The sequence below is a fragment of the Plectropomus leopardus genome, chromosome 3 (genome assembly GCF_026936395.1).
Source record: "Plectropomus leopardus strain MGB_pleo_1.0 chromosome 3, ASM2693639v1, whole genome shotgun sequence".
Lineage (NCBI taxonomy): Eukaryota > Metazoa > Chordata > Actinopteri > Perciformes > Serranidae > Plectropomus > Plectropomus leopardus.
The window spans coordinates 36331755-36357169 of record NC_142178.1 but is presented as its reverse complement, the minus strand read 5'-3'; the positions used below and the strand labels follow the sequence as shown (position 1 = coordinate 36357169).

The 25415-nt window shown below is 34.7% G+C and overlaps 2 long non-coding RNA genes across 2 annotated transcripts in view; one reads left to right on the top strand and one right to left on the bottom strand.

The window, feature by feature from the left end:
- Positions 1-25415, top strand: part of LOC148190050 (uncharacterized) — a 71722-nt gene that overhangs the window by 41126 nt on the left and 5181 nt on the right. The window lies entirely within an intron of this gene.
- On the bottom strand, positions 12902-24418 carry LOC121939093 (uncharacterized). The gene is made up of 3 exons (XR_006105402.2): positions 23179-24418; positions 22937-23032; positions 12902-22842 (listed from the first exon to the last, which is right to left on the bottom strand). It is a non-coding gene; the product is annotated as an uncharacterized LOC121939093 (long non-coding RNA).

Genomic DNA, 25415 nt, shown 5'->3' with positions numbered 1-25415 from the left:
ACACTGTTTTAAACTGTTTTGGTGTGTTTTGAGCTGTTTTTGGGACATGTCAAATTTTGACCTTTTTGCCATACTATAGCCTTGCTTCTTTGGTCATTTTTCAACATGCTTCATTATGTTGTTTTTTGGCCATAATTGCAAGTTTTAATGCTATGGCGTGTCCCAGCACACTATTTTAAACTGTTTTGGAGTGTTTTGAGCTGTTTTTGGGACATGTCAAATTTTGACATTTTTGCCATACTATAGCCTTGCTTCTTTGGTCATTTTTCGACATGCTTTATTTTGGTGTTTTTTGGCTATATTTGCACGTTTTAATGCTATGGCGTGTCCCAGCACGGTATTTCGAACTGTTTTGGGGTGTTTTGAGCTGTTTTTGGGAGATGTCATATTTTGACATTTTTGCCATACTATAGCCTTGCTTCTTTGGTCATTTTTCGACATGCTTTATTATGGTGTTTTTTGGCTATATTTGCACGTTTTAATGCTATGGCGTGTCCAAGCACACTGTTTTAAACTGTTTTGGTGTGTTTTGAGCTGTTTTTGGGACATGTCAAATTTTGACATTTTTGCCATACTATAGCCTTGCTTCTTTGGTCATTTTTCGACATGCTTTATTTTGGTGTTTTTTGGCTATATTTGCACGTTTTAATGCTATGGCGTGTCCCAGCACGGTATTTCGAACTGTTTTGGGGTGTTTTGAGCTGTTTTTGGGAGATGTCATATTTTGACATTTTTGCCATACTATAGCCTTGCTTCTTTGGTCATTTTTCGACATGCTTTATTATGGTGTTTTTTGGCTATATTTGCACGTTTTAATGCTATGGCGTGTCCAAGCACACTGTTTTAAACTGTTTTGGTGTGTTTTGAGCTGTTTTTGGGACATGTCAAATTTTGACATTTTTGCCATACTATAGCCTTGCTTCTTTGGTCATTTTTCGACATGCTTTATTTTGGTGTTTTTTGGCTATATTTGCACGTTTTAATGCTATGGCGTGTCCCAGCACGGTATTTCGAACTGTTTTGGGGTGTTTTGAGCTGTTTTTGGGAGATGTCATATTTTGACATTTTTGCCATACTATAGCCTTGCTTCTTTGGTCATTTTTCGACATGCTTTATTATGGTGTTTTTTGGCTATATTTGCACGTTTTAATGCTATGGCGTGTCCAAGCACACTGTTTTAAACTGTTTTGGTGTGTTTTGAGCTGTTTTTGGGACATGTCAAATTTTGACATTTTTGCCATACTATAGCCTTGCTTCTTTGGTCATTTTTCGACATGCTTTATTTTGGTGTTTTTTGGCTATATTTGCACGTTTTAATGCTATGGCGTGTCCCAGCACGGTATTTCGAACTGTTTTGGGGTGTTTTGAGCTGTTTTTGGGAGATGTCATATTTTGACATTTTTGCCATACTATAGCCTTGCTTCTTTGGTCATTTTTCGACATGCTTCATTATGTTGTTCTTTGGCCATAATTGCAAGTTTTAATGCTATAGCGTGTCCCAGCACACTATTTTAAACTGTTTTGGAGTGTTTTGAGCTGTTTCTAGGAGATGTCATATTTTGACATTTTTGCCATACTATAGCCTTGCTTCTTTGGTCATTTTTCGACATGCTTTATTATGGTGTTTTTTGGCTATATTTGCACATTTTAATGCTATGGCGTGTCCCAGCACTTTATTTCGAACTGTTTTGAGGTGTTTTGAGCTGTTTTTAGGAGACATCCTATTTTGACATTTTTGCCATACTATAGCCTTGCTTCTTTGGTCATTTTTCGACATGCTTTATTATGGTGTTTTTTGGCTATATTTGCACGTTTTAATGCTATGGCGTGTCCAAGCACACTGTTTTAAACTGTTTTGGTGTGTTTTGAGCTGTTTTTGGGACATGTCAAATTTTGACCTTTTTGCCATACTATAGCCTTGCTTCTTTGGTCATTTTTCAACATGCTTCATTTTGTTGTTTTTTGGCCATAATTGCAAGTTTTAATGCTATGGCGTGTCCCAGCACACTATTTTAAACTGTTTTGGAGTGTTTTGAGCTGTTTTTGGGACATGTCAAATTTTGACCTTTTTGCCATACTATAGCCTTGCTTCTTTGGTCATTTTTCGACATGCTTTATTATGGTGTTTTTTGGCTATATTTGCACGTTTTAATGCTATGGCGTGTCCCAGCACGGTATTTCGAACTGTTTTGGGGTGTTTTGAGCTGTTTTTGGGAGATGTCATATTTTGACATTTTTGCCATACTATAGCCTTGCTTCTTTGGTCATTTTTCGACATGCTTTATTATGGTGTTTTTTGGCTATATTTGCACGTTTTAATGCTATGGCGTGTCCAAGCACACTGTTTTAAACTGTTTTGGTGTGTTTTGAGCTGTTTTTGGGACATGTCAAATTTTGACATTTTTGCCATACTATAGCCTTGCTTCTTTGGTCATTTTTCGACATGCTTTATTTTGGTGTTTTTTGGCTATATTTGCACGTTTTAATGCTATGGCGTGTCCCAGCACGGTATTTCGAACTGTTTTGGGGTGTTTTGAGCTGTTTTTGGGAGATGTCATATTTTGACATTTTTGCCATACTATAGCCTTGCTTCTTTGGTCATTTTTCGACATGCTTCATTATGTTGTTCTTTGGCCATAATTGCAAGTTTTAATGCTATAGCATGTCCCAGCACACTATTTTAAACTGTTTTGGAGTGTTTTGAGCTGTTTCTAGGAGATGTCATATTTTGACATTTTTGCCATACTATAGCCTTGCTTCTTTGGTCATTTTTCGACATGCTTTATTATGGTGTTTTTTGGCTATATTTGCACGTTTTAATGCTATGGCGTGTCCCAGCACGGTATTTCGAACTGTTTTGGGGTGTTTTGAGCTGTTTTTGGGAGATGTCATATTTTGACATTTTTGCCATACTATAGCCTTGCTTCTTTGGTCATTTTTCGACATGCTTTATTATGGTGTTTTTTGGCTATATTTGCACGTTTTAATGCTATGGCGTGTCCAAGCACACTGTTTTAAACTGTTTTGGTGTGTTTTGAGCTGTTTTTGGGACATGTCAAATTTTGACATTTTTGCCATACTATAGCCTTGCTTCTTTGGTCATTTTTCGACATGCTTTATTTTGGTGTTTTTTGGCTATATTTGCACGTTTTAATGCTATGGCGTGTCCCAGCACGGTATTTCGAACTGTTTTGGGGTGTTTTGAGCTGTTTTTGGGAGATGTCATATTTTGACATTTTTGCCATACTATAGCCTTGCTTCTTTGGTCATTTTTCGACATGCTTCATTATGTTGTTCTTTGGCCATAATTGCAAGTTTTAATGCTATAGCATGTCCCAGCACACTATTTTAAACTGTTTTGGAGTGTTTTGAGCTGTTTCTAGGAGATGTCATATTTTGACATTTTTGCCATACTATAGCCTTGCTTCTTTGGTCATTTTTCGACATGCTTTATTATGGTGTTTTTTGGCTATATTTGTACGTTTTAATGCTATGGTGTGACTCAGCACAGTATTTCGAACTGTTTTGAGGTGTTTTGAGCTGTCTTTAGGAGATGTCAAATTTTGACATTTTTGCCATACTATAGCCTTGCTTTTTTGGTCATTTTTCAACATGCTATATTATGGTGTTTTTTGGCCATAATTGCAAGTTTTAATGCTATGGCGTGTCCCAGCACACTATTTTAAACTGTTTTGGAGTGTTTTGAGCTGTTATTGGGACATGTCAAATTTTGACATTTTTGCCATACTATTGCCTTGCTTTTTGGTCTTTTATCTTGTGATCATGTATGGTCATCTATATTGTGGTACTCTTGGTTATAATTGCTCTTTTTTAATGCTATTGTTATATCCCCAGTCTCGGGGAATCTAGACACAACATGAAGGTTCTTTCCCACTCATCCACTCCCAAAGAAAACCAGCCTACAAAGTTTAGAACGACAAAATGGACAGTTTATTTACTTGACAAGAGTTTCAACAAAACACAACACAAGAACACACCTCATTCCCTAAACTTACCTAAAAACAAAAGGTATACAAAAGACAGGTTTCTTACCTACAACAAAACTATCAAAGTGCTCAGTTATGTAGAGTGAATAAAAACAAACCAACAAGACTATTTGTCAGACCCAATAAATACTCAGTATACACAAAACAACGTCAAAAGGCACTGATCGAACAAGTGCAGAAACACAGTAATCTAGCAGGCTTGTTTCGGCATGGAGGCGGCAGGAAGGGGAGAGCTGCAGGTTTTCTCTCTCTTAAAAAAGACCTCCAATCCTCGAAAAGCCAATCCTGCAGCAGCCAGGCCCTCTGGAACACCCAATGATGGCACTCCACCTGCATCACACCAGCAGTCAGGCAAAATGCCATTTCAGCACACTGAAACACACAGAAAGACACATACACACAAAAGGAAAGGAGAGAGAACACAAGCATATAGGAAACCACAATGACCCCACGGCTCAAAACACCTATAGTGTGTCTCAGCACGTTATTTTATGCTGATTTGAGCTGTTTTTGGTACATGTCAAATTTTGACATTTTTGCCATACTATAGCCTTGCTTCTTTGGTCATTTTTCGACATGCTTCATTATGTTGTTTTTTGGCCATATTTACAAGTTTTAATGCTATTGCATGTCCCAGCACAGTATTTCGAACTGGTTTGAGGTGTTTTGAGCTGTTTTTAGGAGATGTCATATTTTGACATTTTTGCCATACTATAGCCTTGCTTCTTTGGTCATTTTTTGACATGCTTCATTATGTTGTTTTTTGGCATTATTTACAAGTTTTAATGCTATTGCATGTCCCAGCACACTATTTTAAACTGTTTGGAGCTGTTTTTAGGAGATGTCATATTTTGACATTTTTGCCATACTATAGCCTTGCTTCTTTGGTCATTTTTCGACATGCTTCATTATGTTGTTTTTTGGCATTATTTACAAGTTTTAATGCTATTGCATGTCCCAGCACACTATTTTAAACTGTTTTGAGGTGTTTTGAGCTGTTTTTGGGAGATGTCAAATTTTGACATTTTTGCCATACTATAGCCTTGCTTCTTTTGTCATTTTTTGACATGCTTCATTATGTTGTTTTTTGGCCATATTTACAAGTGTTAATGCTATGGCATGTCCAAGCACACTATTTTAAACTGTTTTGAGGTGTTTTGAGCTGTTTTGGGGACATGTCAAATTTTGACATTTTTACCATACTATAGCCTTGCTTCTTTGGGTATTTTTCAACATGCTTCATTATGTTATTTTTTGGCCATATTTGCACATTTTAATGCTATAGCGTGTCCCAGCACACTATTTTAAACTGTTTGGAGCTGTTTGGAGCTGTTTTTAGGAGATGTCATATTTTGACATTTTTGCCATACTATAGCCTTGCTTCTTTGGTCATTTTTCGACATGCTTAATTATGGTGTTTTTTGGCTATATTTGCACGTTTTAATGCTATGGCGTGTCCCAGCACGTTATTTCTAACTATTTTGAGGTGTTTTGAGCTGTTTTTAGGAGATGTCATATTTTGACATTTTTGCCATACTATAGCCTTGCTTCTTTGGTCATTTTTCGACATACTTCATTATGTTGTTTTTTGTCATTATTTACAAGTTTTAATGCTATTGCATGTCCCAGCACACTATTTTAAACTGTTTTGAGGTGTTTTGAGCTGTTTTTGGGACATATCAAATTTTGACATTTTTGCCATACTATAGCCTTGCTTCTTTGGTCATTTTTCGACATGTTTAATTATGGTGTTTTTTGGCTATATTTGCACGTTTTAATGCTATGGCGTGTCCCAGCACACTATTTCGAACTGTTTTGAGGTGTTTTGAGCTGATTTTAGGAGATGTCATATTTTGACATTTTTGCCATACTATAGCCTTGCTTCTTTGGTCATTTTTTGACATGCTTCATTATGTTGTTTTTTGGCCATATTTACAAGTTTTAATGCTATTGCATGTCCCAGCACACTATTTTAAACTGTTTGGAGCTGTTTGGAGCTGTTTTTAGGAGATGTCATATTTTGACATTTTTGCCATACTATAGCCTTGCTTCTTTGGTCATTTTTCGACATGCTTCATTATGTTGTTTTTTGGCATTATTTACAAGTTTTAATGCTATTGCATGTCCCAGCACACTATTTTAAACTGTTTTGAGGTGTTTTGAGCTGTTTTTAGGAGATGTCATATTTTGACATTTTTGCCATACTATAGCCTTGCTTCTTTGGGTATTTTTCAACATGCTTCATTATGTTATTTTTTGGCCATATTTGCACATTTTAATGCTATAGCGTGTCCCAGCACACTATTTTAAACTGTTTGGAGCTGTTTGGAGCTGTTTTTAGGAGATGTCATATTTTGACATTTTTGCCATACTATAGCCTTGCTTCTTTGGTCATTTTTCGACATGCTTAATTATGGTGTTTTTTGGCTATATTTGCACGTTTTAATGCTATGGCGTGTCCCAGCACAGTATTTCGAACTGTTTTGACGTGTTTTGAGCTGTTTTTAGGAGATGTCATATTTTGACATTTTTGCCATACTATAGCCTTGCTTCTTTGGTCATTTTTCGACATGCTTCATTATGTTGTTTTTTGGCCATATTTACAAGTTTTAATACTATGGCATGTCCAAGCACACTATTTTAAACTGTTTTGAGGTGTTTTGAGCTGTTTTTGGGACATATCAAATTTTGACATTTTTGCCATACTATAGCCTTGCTTCTTTGGTCATTTTTCGACATGCTTCATTATGTTGTTTTTTGGCATTATTTACAAGTTTTAATGCTATTGCATGTCCCAGCACACTATTTTAAACTGTTTGGAGCTGTTTGGAGCTGTTTTTAGGAGATGTCATATTTTGACATTTTTGCCATACTATAGCCTTGCTTCTTTGGTCATTTTTTGACATGCTTCATTATGTTGTTTTTTGGCTATATTTGCACATTTTAATGCTATGGCATGTCCAAGCACACTATTTTAAACTGTTTGTAGCTGTTTTGAGTTGTTTTTAGGAGATGTCATATTTTGACATTTTTGCCATACTATAGCCTTGCTTCTTTGGTCATTTTTCGACATGCTTCATTATGTTGTTTTTTGGCCATATTTACAAGTTTTAATGCTATTGCATGTCCCAGCACACTATTTTAAACTGTTTTGAGGTGTTTTGAGCTGTTTTTGGGACATGTCAAATTTTGACATTTTTGCCATACTATAGCCTTGCTTCTTTGGTCATTTTTCGACATGCTTCATTATGTTGTTTTTTGGCCATATTTACAAGTTTTAATGCTATGGCGTGTCCCAGCACGTTATTTCTAACTATTTTGAGGTGTTTTGAGCTGTTTTTAGGAGATGTCATATTTTAACATTTTTGCCATACTATAGCCTTGCTTCTTTGGTCATTTTTCGACATGCTTAATTATGGTGTTTTTTGGCTATATTTGCACATTTTAATGCTATGGCGTGTCCCAGCACAGTATTTCGAACTGTTTTGAGGTGTTTTGAGCTGTTTTTAGGAGATGTCATATTTTGACATTTTTGCCATACTATAGCCTTGCTTCTTTGGTCATTTTTCGACATGCTTCATTATGTTGTTTTTTGGCCATATTTACAAGTTTTAATGCTATGGCATGTCCCAGCACACTATTTTAAACTGTTTGTAGCTGTTTTGAGTTGTTTTTAGGAGATGTCATATTTTGACATTTTTGCCATACTATAGCCTTGCTTCTTTGGTCATTTTTTGACATGCTTCATTATGTTGTTTTTTGGCATTATTTACAAGTTTTAATGCTATGGCATGTCCCAGCACACTATTTTAAACTGTTTGTAGCTGTTTTGAGTTGTTTTTAGGAGATGTCATATTTTGACATTTTTGCCATACTATAGCCTTGCTTCTTTGGTCATTTTTTGACATGCTTCATTATGTTGTTTTTTGGCATTATTTACAAGTTTTAATGCTATTGCATGTCCCAGCACACTATTTTAAACTGTTTGGAGCTGTTTGGAGCTGTTTTTAGGAGATGTCATATTTTGACATTTTTGCCATACTATAGCCTTGCTTCTTTGGTCATTTTTCGACATGCTTAATTATGGTGTTTTTTGGCTATATTTGCACATTTTAATGCTATGGCGTGTCCCAGCACGTTATTTTAAACTGTTTTGAGGTGTTTTGAGCTGTTTCTAGGAGATGTCATATTTTGACATTTTTACCATACTATAGCCTTGCTTCTTTGGTTATTTTTCAACAATGCTTCATTATGTTGTTTTTTGGCTATATTTGCACATTTTAATGCTATGGCATGTCCAAGCACACTATTTTAAACTGTTTTGAGCTGTTTTGAGCTGTTTTTAGGAGATGTCATATTTTGACATTTTTGCCATACTATAGCCTTGCTTCTTTGGTCATTTTTCAACAATGCTTCATTATGTTGTTTTTTGGCTATATTTGCACATTTTAATGCTATGGCATGTCCCAGCACACTATTTTAAACTGTTTTGAGGTTTTTTGAGCTGTTTTTGGGACATGTCAAATTTTGACATTTTTGCCATACTATAGCCTTGCTTCTTTGGTCATTTTTCGACATGCTTCATTATGTTGTTTTTTGGCCATATTTACAAGTTTTAATGCTATGGCGTGTCCCAGCACACTATTTTAAACTGTTTGGAGCTGTTTTGAGCTGTTTCTAGGAGATGTCATATTTTGACATTTTGCCATACTATAGCCTTGCTTCTTTGGTCATTTTTCGACATGCTTAATTATGGTGTTTTTTGGCTATATTTGAACATTTTAATGCTATGGCATTACTCAGCACAGTATTTCGAACTGTTTTGAGGTGTTTTGAGCTGTTTTTAGGAGATGTCATATTTTGACATTTTTGCCATACTATAGCCTTGCTTCTTTGGTCATTTTTCGACATGCTTCATTATGTTGTTTTTTGGCCATATTTGCACATTTTAATGCTATGGCGTGTCCCAGCACACCATTTTAAACTGTTTGGAGCTGTTTTGAGCTGTTTTTAGGAGATGTCATATTTTGACATTTTTGCCATACTATAGCCTTGCTTCTTTGGTCATTTTTCGACATGCTTAATTATGGTGTTTTTTGGCTATATTTGCACATTTTAATGCTATGGCATGTCCCAGCACACTATTTTAAACTGTTTTGAGGTTTTTTGAGCTGTTTTTGGGACATGTCAAATTTTGACATTTTGCCATACTATAGCCTTGCTTCTTTGGTCATTTTCAACATGCTATATTATGGCATTTTGGTACTTTTTTTGCAAGTTTTAATGCTATGGCGTGTCTCAGCACACTATTTTAAACTGTTTTGAGGTGTTTTGAGTTGTTTTTAGGAGATGTCATATTTTGACATTTTTGCCATACTATAGCCTTGCTTCTTTGGTCATTTTTCGACATGCTTAATTATGGTGCTTTTTGGCCATATTTACAAGTTTTAATGGTATGGCGTGTCCCAGCACGTTATTTCAAACCGTTTTGAGGTGTTTTGAGCTGTTTTTGGGACATGTCAAATTTTGACATTTTTGCCATACTATAGCCTTGCTTCTTTGGTCATTTTTCGACATGCTTTATTATGGTGTTTTTTGGCTATATTTGCACATTTTAATGCTATGGCGTGTCCCAGCACACTATTTTAAACTGTTTTGAGGTGTTTTGAGTTGTTTTTAGGAGATGTCATATTTTGACATTTTTGCCATACTATAGCCTTGCTTCTTTGGTCATTTTTCAACATGCTTCATTATGTTGTTTTTTGGCCATATTTGCACGTTTTAATGCTATAGTGTGTCCCAGCACACTATTTTAAACTGTTTTGAGGTGTTTTGAGCTGTTTTTGGGAGATGTCATATTTTGACATTTTTGCCATACTATAGCCTTGCTTCTTTGGTCATTTTTCGACATGCTTCATTATGTTGTTTTTTGGCCATATTTACAAGTTTTAATGCTATGGCATGTCCCAGCACACTATTTTAAACTGTTTGTAGCTGTTTTGAGTTGTTTTTAGGAGATGTCATATTTTGACATTTTTGCCATACTATAGCCTTGCTTCTTTGGTCATTTTTCGACATGCTTCATTATGTTGTTTTTTGGCATTATTTACAAGTTTTAATGCTATGGCGTGTCCCAGCACGTTATTTCTAACTATTTTGAGGTGTTTTGAGCTGTTTTTAGGAGATGTCATATTTTAACATTTTTGCCATACTATAGCCTTGCTTCTTTGGTCATTTTTCGACATGCTTAATTATGGTGTTTTTTGGCTATATTTGCACATTTTAATGCTATGGCGTGTCCCAGCACAGTATTTCGAACTGTTTTGAGGTGTTTTGAGCTGTTTTTAGGAGATGTCATATTTTGACATTTTTGCCATACTATAGCCTTGCTTCTTTGGTCATTTTTCGACATGCTTCATTATGTTGTTTTTTGGCATTATTTACAAGTTTTAATGCTATTGCATGTCCCAGCACACTATTTTAAACTGTTTGGAGCTGTTTGGAGCTGTTTTTAGGAGATGTCATATTTTGACATTTTTGCCATACTATAGCCTTGCTTCTTTGGTCATTTTTCGACATGCTTAATTATGGTGTTTTTTGGCTATATTTGCACATTTTAATGCTATGGCGTGTCCCAGCACGTTATTTTAAACTGTTTTGAGGTGTTTTGAGCTGTTTCTAGGAGATGTCATATTTTGACATTTTTACCATACTATAGCCTTGCTTCTTTGGTTATTTTTCAACAATGCTTCATTATGTTGTTTTTTGGCTATATTTGCACATTTTAATGCTATGGCATGTCCAAGCACACTATTTTAAACTGTTTTGAGCTGTTTTGAGCTGTTTTTAGGAGATGTCATATTTTGACATTTTTGCCATACTATAGCCTTGCTTCTTTGGTCATTTTTCGACATGCTTAATTATGGTGTTTTTTGGCTATATTTGCACATTTTAATGCTATGGCATGTCCCAGCACACTATTTTAAACTGTTTTGAGGTGTTTCGAGCTGTTTTTGGGACATGTCAAATTTTGACATTTTTGCCATACTATAGCCTTGCTTCTTTGGTCATTTTTCAACATGCTATATTATGGCATTTTGGTACTTTTTTTTGCACGTTTTAATGCTATGGCGTGTCTCAGCACACTATTTTAAACTGTTTTGAGGTGTTTTGAGTTGTTTTTAGGAGATGTCATATTTTGACATTTTTGCCATACTATAGCCTTGCTTCTTTGGTCATTTTTCGACATGCTTAATTATGGTGTTTTTTGGCTATATTTACACATTTTAATGCTATGGCGTGTCCCAGCACGTTATTTTAAACTGTTTTGAGGTGTTTTGAGCTGTTTCTAGGAGATGTCATATTTTGACATTTTTGCCATACTATAGCCTTGCTTCTTTGGTCATTTTTCGACATGCTTCATTATGTTGTTTTTTGGCCATATTTACAAGTTTTAATGCTATGGCGTGTCCCAGCACACTATTTTAAACTGTTTGGAGCTGTTTTGAGCTGTTTCTAGGAGATGTCATATTTTGACATTTTTACCATACTATAGCCTTGCTTCTTTGGTTATTTTTCAACAATGCTTCATTATGTTGTTTTTTGGCTATATTTGCACATTTTAATGCTATGGCATGTCCAAGCACACTATTTTAAACTGTTTTGAGCTGTTTTGAGCTGTTTTTAGGAGATGTCATATTTTGACATTTTTGCCATACTATAGCCTTGCTTCTTTGGTCATTTTTCGACATGCTTAATTATGGTGTTTTTTGGCTATATTTGCACATTTTAATGCTATGGCATGTCCCAGCACACTATTTTAAACTGTTTTGAGGTGTTTCGAGCTGTTTTTGGGACATGTCAAATTTTGACATTTTTGCCATACTATAGCCTTGCTTCTTTGGTCATTTTTCAACATGCTATATTATGGCATTTTGGTACTTTTTTTTGCACGTTTTAATGCTATGGCGTGTCTCAGCACACTATTTTAAACTGTTTTGAGGTGTTTTGAGTTGTTTTTAGGAGATGTCATATTTTGACATTTTTGCCATACTATAGCCTTGCTTCTTTGGTCATTTTTCGACATGCTTAATTATGGTGTTTTTTGGCTATATTTGCACATTTTAATGCTATGGCGTGTCCCAGCACGTTATTTTAAACTGTTTTGAGGTGTTTTGAGCTGTTTTTAGGAGATGTCATATTTTGACATTTTTACCATACTATAGCCTTGCTTCTTTGGTCATTTTTGACATGCTTCATTATGTTGTTTTTGGCCATATTTACAAGTTTTAATGCTATGGCGTGGCCCAGCACACTATTTTAAACTGTTTGGAGCTGTTTTGAGCTGTTTCTAGGAGATGTCATATTTTGACATTTTTGCCATACTATAGCCTTGCTTCTTTGGTCATTTTTCGACATGCTTAATTATGGTGTTTTTTGGCTATATTTGAACATTTTAATGCTATGGCATTACTCAGCACAGTATTTCGAACTGTTTTGAGGTGTTTTGAGCTGTTTTTAGGAGATGTCATATTTTGACATTTTTGCCATACTATAGCCTTGCTTCTTTGGTCATTTTTCGACATGCTTCATTATGTTGTTTTTTGGCCATATTTGCACATTTTAATGCTATGGCGTGTCCCAGCACACCATTTTAAACTGTTTGGAGCTGTTTTGAGCTGTTTTTAGGAGATGTCATATTTTGACATTTTTGCCATACTATAGCCTTGCTTCTTTGGTCGTTTTTCGACATGCTTAATTATGGTGTTTTTGGCTATATTTGCACATTTTAATGCTATGGCATGTCCCAGCACACTATTTTAAACTGTTTTGAGGTGTTTTGAGCTGTTTTTGGGACATGTCAAATTTTGACATTTTGCCATACTATAGCCTTGCTTCTTTGGTCATTTTTCAACATGCTATATTATGGCATTTTGGTACTTTTTTTTGCACGTTTTAATGCTATGGCGTGTCTCAGCACACTATTTTAAACTGTTTTGAGGTGTTTTGAGTTGTTTTTAGGAGATGTCATATTTTGACATTTTTGCCATACTATAGCCTTGCTTCTTTGGTCATTTTTCGACATGCTTAATTATGGTGCTTTTTGGCCATATTTACAAGTTTTAATGGTATGGCGTGTCCCAGCACGTTATTTCAAACCGTTTTGAGGTGTTTTGAGCTGTTTTTGGGACATGTCAAATTTTGACATTTTTGCCATACTATAGCCTTGCTTCTTTGGTCATTTTTCGACATGCTTCATTATGTTGTTTTTTGGCCATATTTGCACGTTTTAATGCTATAGCGTGTCCCAGCACACTATTTTAAACTGTTTTGAGGTGTTTTGAGCTGTTTTTGGGACATGTCATATTTTGACATTTTTGCCATACTATAGCCTTGCTTCTTTGGTCATTTTTCAACATGCTTCATTATGGTGTTTTTTGGCTATATTTGCACATTTTAATGCTATGGCGTGTCCCAGCACAGTATTTCGAACTGTTTTGAGGTGTTTTGAGCTGTTTTTAGGAGATGTCATATTTTGACATTTTTGCCATACTATAGCCTTGCTTCTTTGGTCATTTTTCGACATGCTTCATTATGTTGTTTTTTGGCCATATTTACAAGTTTTAATACTATGGCATGTCCAAGCACACTATTTTAAACTGTTTTGAGGTGTTTTGAGCTGTTTTTGGGACATATCAAATTTTGACATTTTTGCCATACTATAGCCTTGCTTCTTTGGTCATTTTTCGACATGCTTCATTATGTTGTTTTTTGGCCATATTTACAAGTTTTAATGCTATGGCATGTCCCAGCACACTATTTTAAACTGTTTGTAGCTGTTTTGAGTTGTTTTTAGGAGATGTCATATTTTGACATTTTTGCCATACTATAGCCTTGCTTCTTTGGTCATTTTTCGACATGCTTCATTATGTTGTTTTTTGGCATTATTTACAAGTTTTAATGCTATGGCGTGTCCCAGCACGTTATTTCTAACTATTTTGAGGTGTTTTGAGCTGTTTTTAGGAGATGTCATATTTTAACATTTTTGCCATACTATAGCCTTGCTTCTTTGGTCATTTTTCGACATGCTTAATTATGGTGTTTTTTGGCTATATTTGCACATTTTAATGCTATGGCGTGTCCCAGCACAGTATTCCAAACTGTTTTGAGGTGTTTTGAGCTGTTTTTAGGAGATGTCATATTTTGACATTTTTGCCATACTATAGCCTTGCTTCTTTGGTCATTTTTCGACATACTTCATTATGTTGTTTTTTGGCATTATTTACAAGTTTTAATGCTATTGCATGTCCCAGCACACTATTTTAAACTGTTTGGAGCTGTTTGGAGCTGTTTTTAGGAGATGTCATATTTTGACATTTTTGCCATACTATAGCCTTGCTTCTTTGGTCATTTTTCGACATGCTTAATTATGGTGTTTTTTGGCTATATTTGCACATTTTAATGCTATGGCGTGTCCCAGCACAGTATTTCGAACTGTTTTGAGGTGTTTTGAGCTGTTTTTAGGAGATGTCATATTTTGACATTTTTGCCATACTATAGCCTTGCTTCTTTGGTCATTTTTCGACATGCTTCATTATGTTGTTTTTTGGCCATATTTACAAGTTTTAATACTATGGCATGTCCAAGCACACTATTTTAAACTGTTTTGAGGTGTTTTGAGCTGTTTTTGGGACATATCAAATTTTGACATTTTTGCCATACTATAGCCTTGCTTCTTTGGTCATTTTTCGACATGCTTCATTATGTTGTTTTTTGGCATTATTTACAAGTTTTAATGCTATTGCATGTCCCAGCACACTATTTTAAACTGTTTGTAGCTGTTTTGAGTTGTTTTTAGGAGATGTCATATTTTGACATTTTTGCCATACTATAGCCTTGCTTCTTTGGTCATTTTTCGACATGCTTCATTATGTTGTTTTTTGGCATTATTTACAAGTTTTAATGCTATGGCGTGTCCCAGCACGTTATTTCTAACTATTTTGAGGTGTTTTGAGCTGTTTTTAGGAGATGTCATATTTTAACATTTTTGCCATACTATAGCCTTGCTTCTTTGGTCATTTTTCGACATGCTTAATTATGGTGTTTTTTGGCTATATTTGCACATTTTAATGCTATGGCGTGTCCCAGCACAGTATTTCGAACTGTTTTGAGGTGTTTTGAGCTGTTTTTAGGAGATGTCATATTTTGACATTTTTGCCATACTATAGCCTTGCTTCTTTGGTCATTTTTCGACATGCTTCATTATGTTGTTTTTTGGCATTATTTACAAGTTTTAATGCTATTGCATGTCCCAGCACACTATTTTAAACTGTTTGGAGCTGTTTGGAGCTGTTTTTAGGAGATGTCATATTTTGACATTTTTGCCATACTATAGCCTTGCTTCTTTGGTCATTTTTCGACATGCTTAATTATGGTGTTTTTTGGCTATATTTGCACATTTTAATGCTATGGCGTGTCCCAGCACGTTATTTTAAACTGTTTTGAGGTGTTTTGAGCTGTTTCTAGGAGATGTCATATTTTGACATTTTTACCATACTATAGCCTTGCTTCTTTGGTTATTTTTCAACAATGCTTCATTATGTTGTTTTTTGGCTATATTTGCACATTTTAATGCTATGGCATGTCCAAGCACACTATTTTAAACTGTTTTGAGCTGTTTTGAGCTGTTTTTAGGAGATGTCATATTTTGACATTTTTGCCATACTATAGCCTTGCTTCTTTGGTCATTTTTCGACATGCTTAATTATGGTGTTTTTTGGCTATATTTACACATTTTAATGCTATGGCGTGTCCCAGCACGTTATTTTAAACTGTTTTGAGGTGTTTTGAGCTGTTTCTAGGAGATGTCATATTTTGACATTTTTACCATACTATAGCCTTGCTTCTTTGGTCATTTTTCGACATGCTTCATTATGTTGTTTTTTGGCCATATTTACAAGTTTTAATGCTATGGCGTGTCCCAGCACACTATTTTAAACTGTTTGGAGCTGTTTTGAGCTGTTTCTAGGAGATGTCATATTTTGACATTTTTGCCATACTATAGCCTTGCTTCTTTGGTCATTTTTCGACATGCTTAATTATGGTGTTTTTTGGCTATATTTGAACATTTTAATGCTATGGCATTACTCAGCACAGTATTTCGAACTGTTTTGAGGTGTTTTGAGCTGTTTTTAGGAGATGTCATATTTTGACATTTTTGCCATACTATAGCCTTGCTTCTTTGGTCATTTTTCGACATGCTTCATTATGTTGTTTTTTGGCCATATTTGCACATTTTAATGCTATGGCGTGTCCCAGCACACCATTTTAAACTGTTTGGAGCTGTTTTGAGCTGTTTTTAGGAGATGTCATATTTTGACATTTTTGCCATACTATAGCCTTGCTTCTTTGGTCATTTTTCGACATGCTTAATTATGGTGTTTTTTGGCTATATTTGCACATTTTAATGCTATGGCATGTCCCAGCACACTATTTTAAACTGTTTTGAGGTGTTTCGAGCTGTTTTTGGGACATGTCAAATTTTGACATTTTTGCCATACTATAGCCTTGCTTCTTTGGTCATTTTTCAACATGCTATATTATGGCATTTTGGTACTTTTTTTTGCACGTTTTAATGCTATGGCGTGTCTCAGCACACTATTTTAAACTGTTTTGAGGTGTTTTGAGTTGTTTTTAGGAGATGTCATATTTTGACATTTTTGCCATACTATAGCCTTGCTTCTTTGGTCATTTTTCGACATGCTTAATTATGGTGCTTTTTGGCCATATTTACAAGTTTTAATGGTATGGCGTGTCCCAGCACGTTATTTCAAACCGTTTTGAGGTGTTTTGAGCTGTTTTTGGGACATGTCAAATTTTGACATTTTTGCCATACTATAGCCTTGCTTCTTTGGTCATTTTTCAACATGCTTCATTATGTTGTTTTTTGGCCATATTTGCACGTTTTAATGCTATAGCGTGTCCCAGCACACTATTTTAAACTGTTTTGAGGTGTTTTGAGCTGTTTTTGGGACATGTCATATTTTGACATTTTTGCCATACTATAGCCTTGCTTCTTTGGTCATTTTTCAACATGCTTCATTATGTTGTTTTTTGGCCATATTTGCACGTTTTAATGCTATAGTGTGTCCCAGCACACTATTTTAAACTGTTTTGAGGTGTTTTGAGCTGTTTTTGGGACATGTCAAATTTTGACATTTTTGCCATACTATAGCCTTGCTTCTTTGGTCATTTTTCGACATGCTTCATTATGTTGTTTTTTGGCCATATTTACAAGTTTTAATGCTATGGCATGTCCCAGCACGTTATTTCTAACTATTTTGAGGTGTTTTGAGCTGTTTTTAGGAGATGTCATATTTTAACATTTTTGCCATACTATAGCCTTGCTTCTTTGGTCATTTTTCGACATGCTTAATTATGGTGTTTTTTGGCTATATTTGCACATTTTAATGCTATGGCGTGTCCCAGCACAGTATTTCGAACTGTTTTGAGGTGTTTTGAGCTGTTTTTAGGAGATGTCATATTTTGACATTTTTGCCATACTATAGCCTTGCTTCTTTGGTCATTTTTCGACATGCTTCATTATGTTGTTTTTTGGCCATATTTACAAGTTTTAATACTATGGCATGTCCAAGCACACTATTTTAAACTGTTTTGAGGTGTTTTGAGCTGTTTTTGGGACATATCAAATTTTGACATTTTTGCCATACTATAGCCTTGCTTCTTTGGTCATTTTTTGACATGCTTCATTATGTTGTTTTTTGGCATTATTTACAAGTTTTAATGCTATGGCGTGTCTCAGCACACTATTTTAAACTGTTTGGAGGTTTTTTGAGCTGTTTTTGGGACATGTCAAATTTTGACATTTTTGCCATACTATAGCCTTGCTTCTTTGGTCATTTTTCGACATGCTTAATTATGGTGTTTTTTGGCTATATTTGAACATTTTAATGCTATGGCGTGTCCCAGCACAGTATTTCGAACTGTTTTGAGGTGTTTTGAGCTGTTTTTAGGAGATGTCATATTTTGACATTTTTGCCATACTATAGCCTTGCTTCTTTGGTCATTTTTCGACATGCTTCATTATGTTGTTTTTTGGCCATATTTACAAGTTTTAATGCTATGGCATGTCCCAGCACACTATTTTAAACTGTTTGTAGCTGTTTTGAGTTGTTTTTAGGAGATGTCATATTTTGACATTTTTGCCATACTATAGCCTTGCTTCTTTGGTCATTTTTTGACATGCTTCATTATGTTGTTTTTTGGCATTATTTACAAGTTTTAATGCTATTGCATGTCCCAGCACACTATTTTAAACTGTTTGGAGCTGTTTGGAGCTGTTTTTAGGAGATGTCATATTTTGACATTTTTGCCATACTATAGCCTTGCTTCTTTGGTTATTTTTCAACAATGCTTCATTATGTTGTTTTTTGGCTATATTTGCACATTTTAATGCTATGGCATGTCCAAGCACACTATTTTAAACTGTTTTGAGCTGTTTTGAGCTGTTTTTAGGATATGTCATATTTTGACATTTTTGCCATACTATAGCCTTGCTTCTTTGGTTATTTTTCAACAATGCTTCATTATGTTGTTTTTTGGCTATATTTGCACATTTTAATGCTATGGCATGTCCAAGCACACTATTTTAAACTGTTTTGAGCTGTTTTGAGCTGTTTTTAGGAGATGTCATATTTTGACATTTTTGCCATACTATAGCCTTGCTTCTTTGGTCATTTTTCGACATGCTTAATTATGGTGTTTTTTGGCTATATTTACACATTTTAATGCTATGGCGTGTCCCAGCACGTTATTTTAAACTGTTTTGAGGTGTTTTGAGCTGTTTCTAGGAGATGTCATATTTTGACATTTTTACCATACTATAGCCTTGCTTCTTTGGTCATTTTTCGACATGCTTCATTATGTTGTTTTTTGGCCATATTTACAAGTTTTAATGCTATGGCGTGTCCCAGCACACTATTTTAAACTGTTTGGAGCTGTTTTGAGCTGTTTCTAGGAGATGTCATATTTTGACATTTTTGCCATACTATAGCCTTGCTTCTTTGGTCATTTTTCGACATGCTTAATTATGGTGTTTTTTGGCTATATTTGAACATTTTAATGCTATGGCATTACTCAGCACAGTATTTCGAACTGTTTTGAGGTGTTTTGAGCTGTTTTTAGGAGATGTCATATTTTGACATTTTTGCCATACTATAGCCTTGCTTCTTTGGTCATTTTTCGACATGCTTCATTATGTTGTTTTTTGGCCATATTTGCACATTTTAATGCTATGGCGTGTCCCAGCACACCATTTTAAACTGTTTGGAGCTGTTTTGAGCTGTTTTTAGGAGATGTCATATTTTGACATTTTTGCCATACTATAGCCTTGCTTCTTTGGTCATTTTTCGACATGCTTAATTATGGTGCTTTTTGGCCATATTTACAAGTTTTAATGGTATGGCGTGTCCCAGCACGTTATTTCAAACCGTTTTGAGGTGTTTTGAGCTGTTTTTGGGACATGTCAAATTTTGACATTTTTGCCATACTATAGCCTTGCTTCTTTGGTCATTTTTCAACATGCTTCATTATGTTGTTTTTTGGCCATATTTGCACGTTTTAATGCTATAGCGTGTCCCAGCACACTATTTTAAACTGTTTTGAGGTGTTTTGAGCTGTTTTTGGGACATGTCATATTTTGACATTTTTGCCATACTATAGCCTTGCTTCTTTGGTCATTTTTCAACATGCTTCATTATGTTGTTTTTTGGCCATATTTGCACGTTTTAATGCTATAGTGTGTCCCAGCACACTATTTTAAACTGTTTTGAGGTGTTTTGAGCTGTTTTTGGGACATGTCAAATTTTGACATTTTTGCCATACTATAGCCTTGCTTCTTTGGTCATTTTTCGACATGCTTAATTATGGTGCTTTTTGGCCATATTTACAAGTTTTAATGGTATGGCGTGTCCCAGCACGTTATTTCAAACCGTTTTGAGGTGTTTTGAGCTGTTTTTGGGACATGTCAAATTTTGACATTTTTGCCATACTATAGCCTTGCTTCTTTGGTCATTTTTCAACATGCTTCATTATGTTGTTTTTTGGCCATATTTGCACGTTTTAATGCTATAGCGTGTCCCAGCACACTATTTTAAACTGTTTTGAGGTGTTTTGAGCTGTTTTTGGGACATGTCATATTTTGACATTTTTGCCATACTATAGCCTTGCTTCTTTGGTCATTTTTCAACATGCTTCATTATGTTGTTTTTTGGCCATATTTGCACGTTTTAATGCTATAGTGTGTCCCAGCACACTATTTTAAACTGTTTTGAGGTGTTTTGAGCTGTTTTTGGGACATGTCAAATTTTGACATTTTTGCCATACTATAGCCTTGCTTCTTTGGTCATTTTTCGACATGCTTCATTATGTTGTTTTTTGGCCATATTTACAAGTTTTAATGCTATGGCATGTCCCAGCACACTATTTTAAACTGTTTGTAGCTGTTTTGAGTTGTTTTTAGGAGATGTCATATTTTGACATTTTTGCCATACTATAGCCTTGCTTCTTTGGTCATTTTTCGACATGCTTAATTATGGTGTTTTTTGGCTATATTTGCACATTTTAATGCTATGGCGTGTCCCAGCACAGTATTTCGAACTGTTTTGAGGTGTTTTGAGCTGTTTTTAGGAGATGTCATATTTTGACATTTTTGCCATACTATAGCCTTGCTTCTTTGGTCATTTTTCGACATGCTTAATTATGGTGTTTTTTGGCTATATTTGAACATTTTAATGCTATGGCGTGTCCCAGCACAGTATTTCGAACTGTTTTGAGGTGTTTTGAGCTGTTTTTAGGAGATGTCATATTTTGACATTTTTGCCATACTATAGCCTTGCTTCTTTGGTCATTTTTCGACATGCTTCATTATGTTGTTTTTTGGCCATATTTACAAGTTTTAATGCTATTGCATGTCCCAGCACACTATTTTAAACTGTTTTGAGGTGTTTTGAGCTGTTTTTGGGACATATCAAATTTTGACATTTTTGCCATACTATAGCCTTGCTTCTTTGGTCATTTTTCGACATGCTTCATTATGTTGTTTTTTGGCCATATTTACAAGTTTTAATGCTATGGCATGTCCCAGCACACTATTTTAAACTGTTTGTAGCTGTTTTGAGTTGTTTTTAGGAGATGTCATATTTTGACATTTTTGCCATACTATAGCCTTGCTTCTTTGGTCATGTTTTGACATGTTTCATTATGTTGTTTTTTGGCCATATTTACAAGTTTTAATGCTATGGCATGTCCCAGCACACTATTTTAAACTGTTTGTAGCTGTTTTGAGTTGTTTTTAGGAGATGTCATATTTTGACATTTTTGCCATACTATAGCCTTGCTTCTTTGGTCATTTTTCGACATGCTTTATTATGGTGTTTTTTGGCTATATTTGAACATTTTAATGCTATGGCGTGTCCCAGCACACTATTTCGAACTGTTTTGAGCTGTTTTGAGCTGTTTTTAGGAGATGTCATATTTTGACATTTTTGCCATACTATAGCCTTGCTTCTTTGGTCATTTTTTGACATGCTTCATTATGTTGTTTTTTGGCATTATTTACAAGTTTTAATGCTATTGCATGTCCCAGCACACTATTTTAAACTGTTTGGAGCTGTTTGGAGCTGTTTTTAGGAGATGTCATATTTTGACATTTTTGCCATACTATAGCCTTGCTTCTTTGGTCATTTTTTGACATGCTTAATTATGGTGTTTTTTGGCTATATTTGCACATTTTAATGCTATGGCGTGTCCCAGCACACTATTTTAAACTGTTTGTAGCTGTTTTGAGTTGTTTTTAGGAGATGTCATATTTTGACATTTTTGCCATACTATAGCCTTGCTTCTTTGGTCATTTTTCGACATGCTTCATTATGTTGTTTTTTGGCATTATTTACAAGTTTTAATGCTATGGCGTGTCCCAGCACACTATTTTAAACTGTTTTGAGGTGTTTTGAGCTGTTTTTGGGACATATCAAATTTTGACATTTTTGCCATACTATAGCCTTGCTTCTTTGGTCATTTTTCGACATGCTTTATTATGGTGTTTTTTGACTATATTTGCACATTTTAATGCTATGGCGTGTCCAAGCATGTTATTTCGAACTGTTTTGAGGTGTTTTGAGCTTTTTTTGGGAGTTGTCATATTTTGACATTTTTGCCATACTATAGCCTTGCTTCTTTGGTCATTTTTCGACATGCTTCATTATGTTGTTTTTTGGCCATATTTACAAGTTATATTTGCACATTTTAATGCTATGGCGTGTCCCAGCACACTAATTTAAACTGGTTTGGAGTGTTTTGAGCTGTTTTTGGGACATGTCAAATTTTGACATTTTTGCCTTGCTTCTTTGGTCATTTTTCAACATGCTATATTATGGCATTTTGGGACAATTTTGCACAGTGAGTTGTCATGTCTCAGCACTATATTTGAAGCTGTTTTGAGGTGTTTTCATCTGTTTTTGGAATATGTCAAATTTTGACATGTTTGTCATACTATAGCCTTGCTTTTTTGGTCATTTTTTCCACATGCTATATTATTTTGTTTTTGGTCATATTTGCATGTTTTAATGCTATTTGTCTCGGCACGCTATTTCATGCTTTTGTATGATGTTTTCAGCTTTTCTTGGGACATGTGAAATCCTGAATCATTGTATGAGCTTTGCCTGGCTTTGGATGAGATACTTATCCAAAAGTAAAAGTTGTCTGTCTTGCCCTTGTGATGCTACTTGTGGAGATGCTCATCCAGACTGCAGCATGACTAGAGTTGAGATGAGGAAACTCAAATTAGACACGAGCAATATGCAGTCAGAGAAAACTATATTACAGAAGTGATAACTCAAACATCATCTCACCAGTCATAGCAAGATGGGGATGCTGATCCTCCTCTGGACTGTTTATAGATGCCACGAAATGTATCCTCTGCTGCTTGCAGCATCATAGAAGTGTTCCTGAAATTAAAAAAAATAAATGCTTTGTCATGTTAAAATCATTAAGAAATTTAAGAGAATCCAAATATTAGTGGTATGCAAATAGACTCAGATCACAACATGTTAGTATGCACTAAAGCATTATACCAACAATAATTATGACTTACATAGCCTTCCTTGGTATATGGATCCTTAAGAGACGGGAACAGCATCACTATCTCAGGAGGATACTCTTTTCTTCTGTTTGCCTCAGTGTGGAGGCGCCTGGGAGGAGAGGTTACAAATGGTTGACAAAGTAAATTGACTTTTATATGAAAAACAGTATAATGAACAACAATACCAGTCACAGAGATACAATGTCACTTGAAAGATGCAAGTCCGCCTGTTGGAACATGTTTTTTTGCAGGCACTTTAATGTTGAACCACAGTACAGGTGGATAAAAAACCCACTCAACCACTAGCTCCAGCCTCAGACCTTAAACAATATTTAAAAAAAAAAACATTAAGCTTTGTTTTTTATTGATTTGAGCTTACAAGTAAACTGTTGTTAAATTGGTTAAGTTGGATGCAGTTGGTAACTGGAGCTTAGTTAGATAACATAGACTGCAAGCTAACATCAGCTAATAACCTGGTTCAGTCATGGCAACAAACAAGGCTTTGTCCAGAATTGTGCCAAAAAGTGATACTATAGCATGTCATTCCAAATCGTGCAAAAAAGTCACACTATAATATGTCATCCGAAATTGCATCAAAAAATCATATTATAAAATGTCGTTTAAAACGCTTTAAAATGTCATTCTATCACATATTGTTCAGAGTTGCATCAAAGAGTCCTACTATAGCATGATGTCCAAAATTGCGCAAAAAAACATGCTATAACATGTGGTTCAGAATCACCCTAAAAAGACATACAATAGCATATTGTCCAAAATCATGCCAAAAAGTCATACAATAGAATGTCGTTCAAAATCGCATCAAAAAGTCATATAGCATGTCGCCCAAACACACGTCAGAAAGTGATACTACAGAATGTCATTCAAAATTGCCTCAAAAACTCTTACTATAGCATGTCGTGCAAAATGGCGTTAGAAAGTCATTCTATAGCATGTTTTTCAGAATTGCGCCAAAAAGTCATACTAGAGCTTGTCATCCAAAATTGCATCAAAAAGTCATACAACATGCCGTTCAAAATCACGTCAAAAAGTCCCACGATAACATGTCATCCAAAAACACGAAGTCATACTAAAGCATGTCGTTGAAAATCCCACCAAAAAGTCATACTAAAGTATGTTGTCCACAATCATGAAAAAAACTCATACTATAGCATGTCATTACAATTTGCGTCAAAAAGTCATACTATAGCACATTGTTCAAATCGCCCCAAAAAGTCATACTTAAGCATGTAGTCAAAATCATCCCAAAAAGTCATGCTATAGCATGTTTCCAAAATCACATCAAAATATCTAGTCATGTTATATATATATATATTCATGTTGTATGTCATATACAGTATAGTCATGTTATATGACTTGAAGTCATTGTATAGTATGTCAAAAAAGTGCAGAAAATTCCTAGTATTACAAAAAATATAGTTAAATCAAAAATGTCATTGTATGGAATGTCAAAAAAAGTTCAACAAAGCCATAGTTTAGTTAGTCCAAAATAGTCAAAGCATAGTAAATCGAAAAAAGCCACAACATAGTATGTTGAAAAGTCATAGTCTAGTAATACTAGAAGAAGGCATACAAAAGTATTTTGAAAAAGTGCAAATAAATTCATAGTATAGTATGTCACACAAAAGTCATCTTAAATTATTTCAGAACAGCTGCAAAAAAGTATTGTATGTCTAAAAATGTCATACTACAGTTTGTCAAAAAATTGCCAAAAATTCATATTATAGTTTTAAAAAGCCATGGTACAGTATGTCAGAAAATGCAAAAAAAAATCATAGTATACCATAGTATGTAAAAAAAAAAAAGTATAGTAGTATAGTATGTTGAAAAAATGCAAAAAAAAGCCATAATACAATATTTTGAAAAAGCGGATAAAGACATACTGTAGTACGTCGAAAAAGTGTATATATATATATATATATATATATATATATATATATATACATATATACATGTATATATTAACTCATCAGTCCAAGTATAGTATGTTGAAAAAAGTACTAAATGCCATAGTATAGCAAGTCGAGAAAGTGCAAAAAAGTCACATTATAATAAGTCCAAAAAAACTCATAGTATAGCAAATCAGAAAAAGCAAAACAATCATTCACTAATAGCAATCAAGGTAAAAATGTTCAATTAATCCTGATATTGATTTAAGGTATGAGGTTCGGACCTTTGCTGGGAGGAAATTTTAGCTACTGGACCCCTCTGAATTTTAGTTGAATACCCCT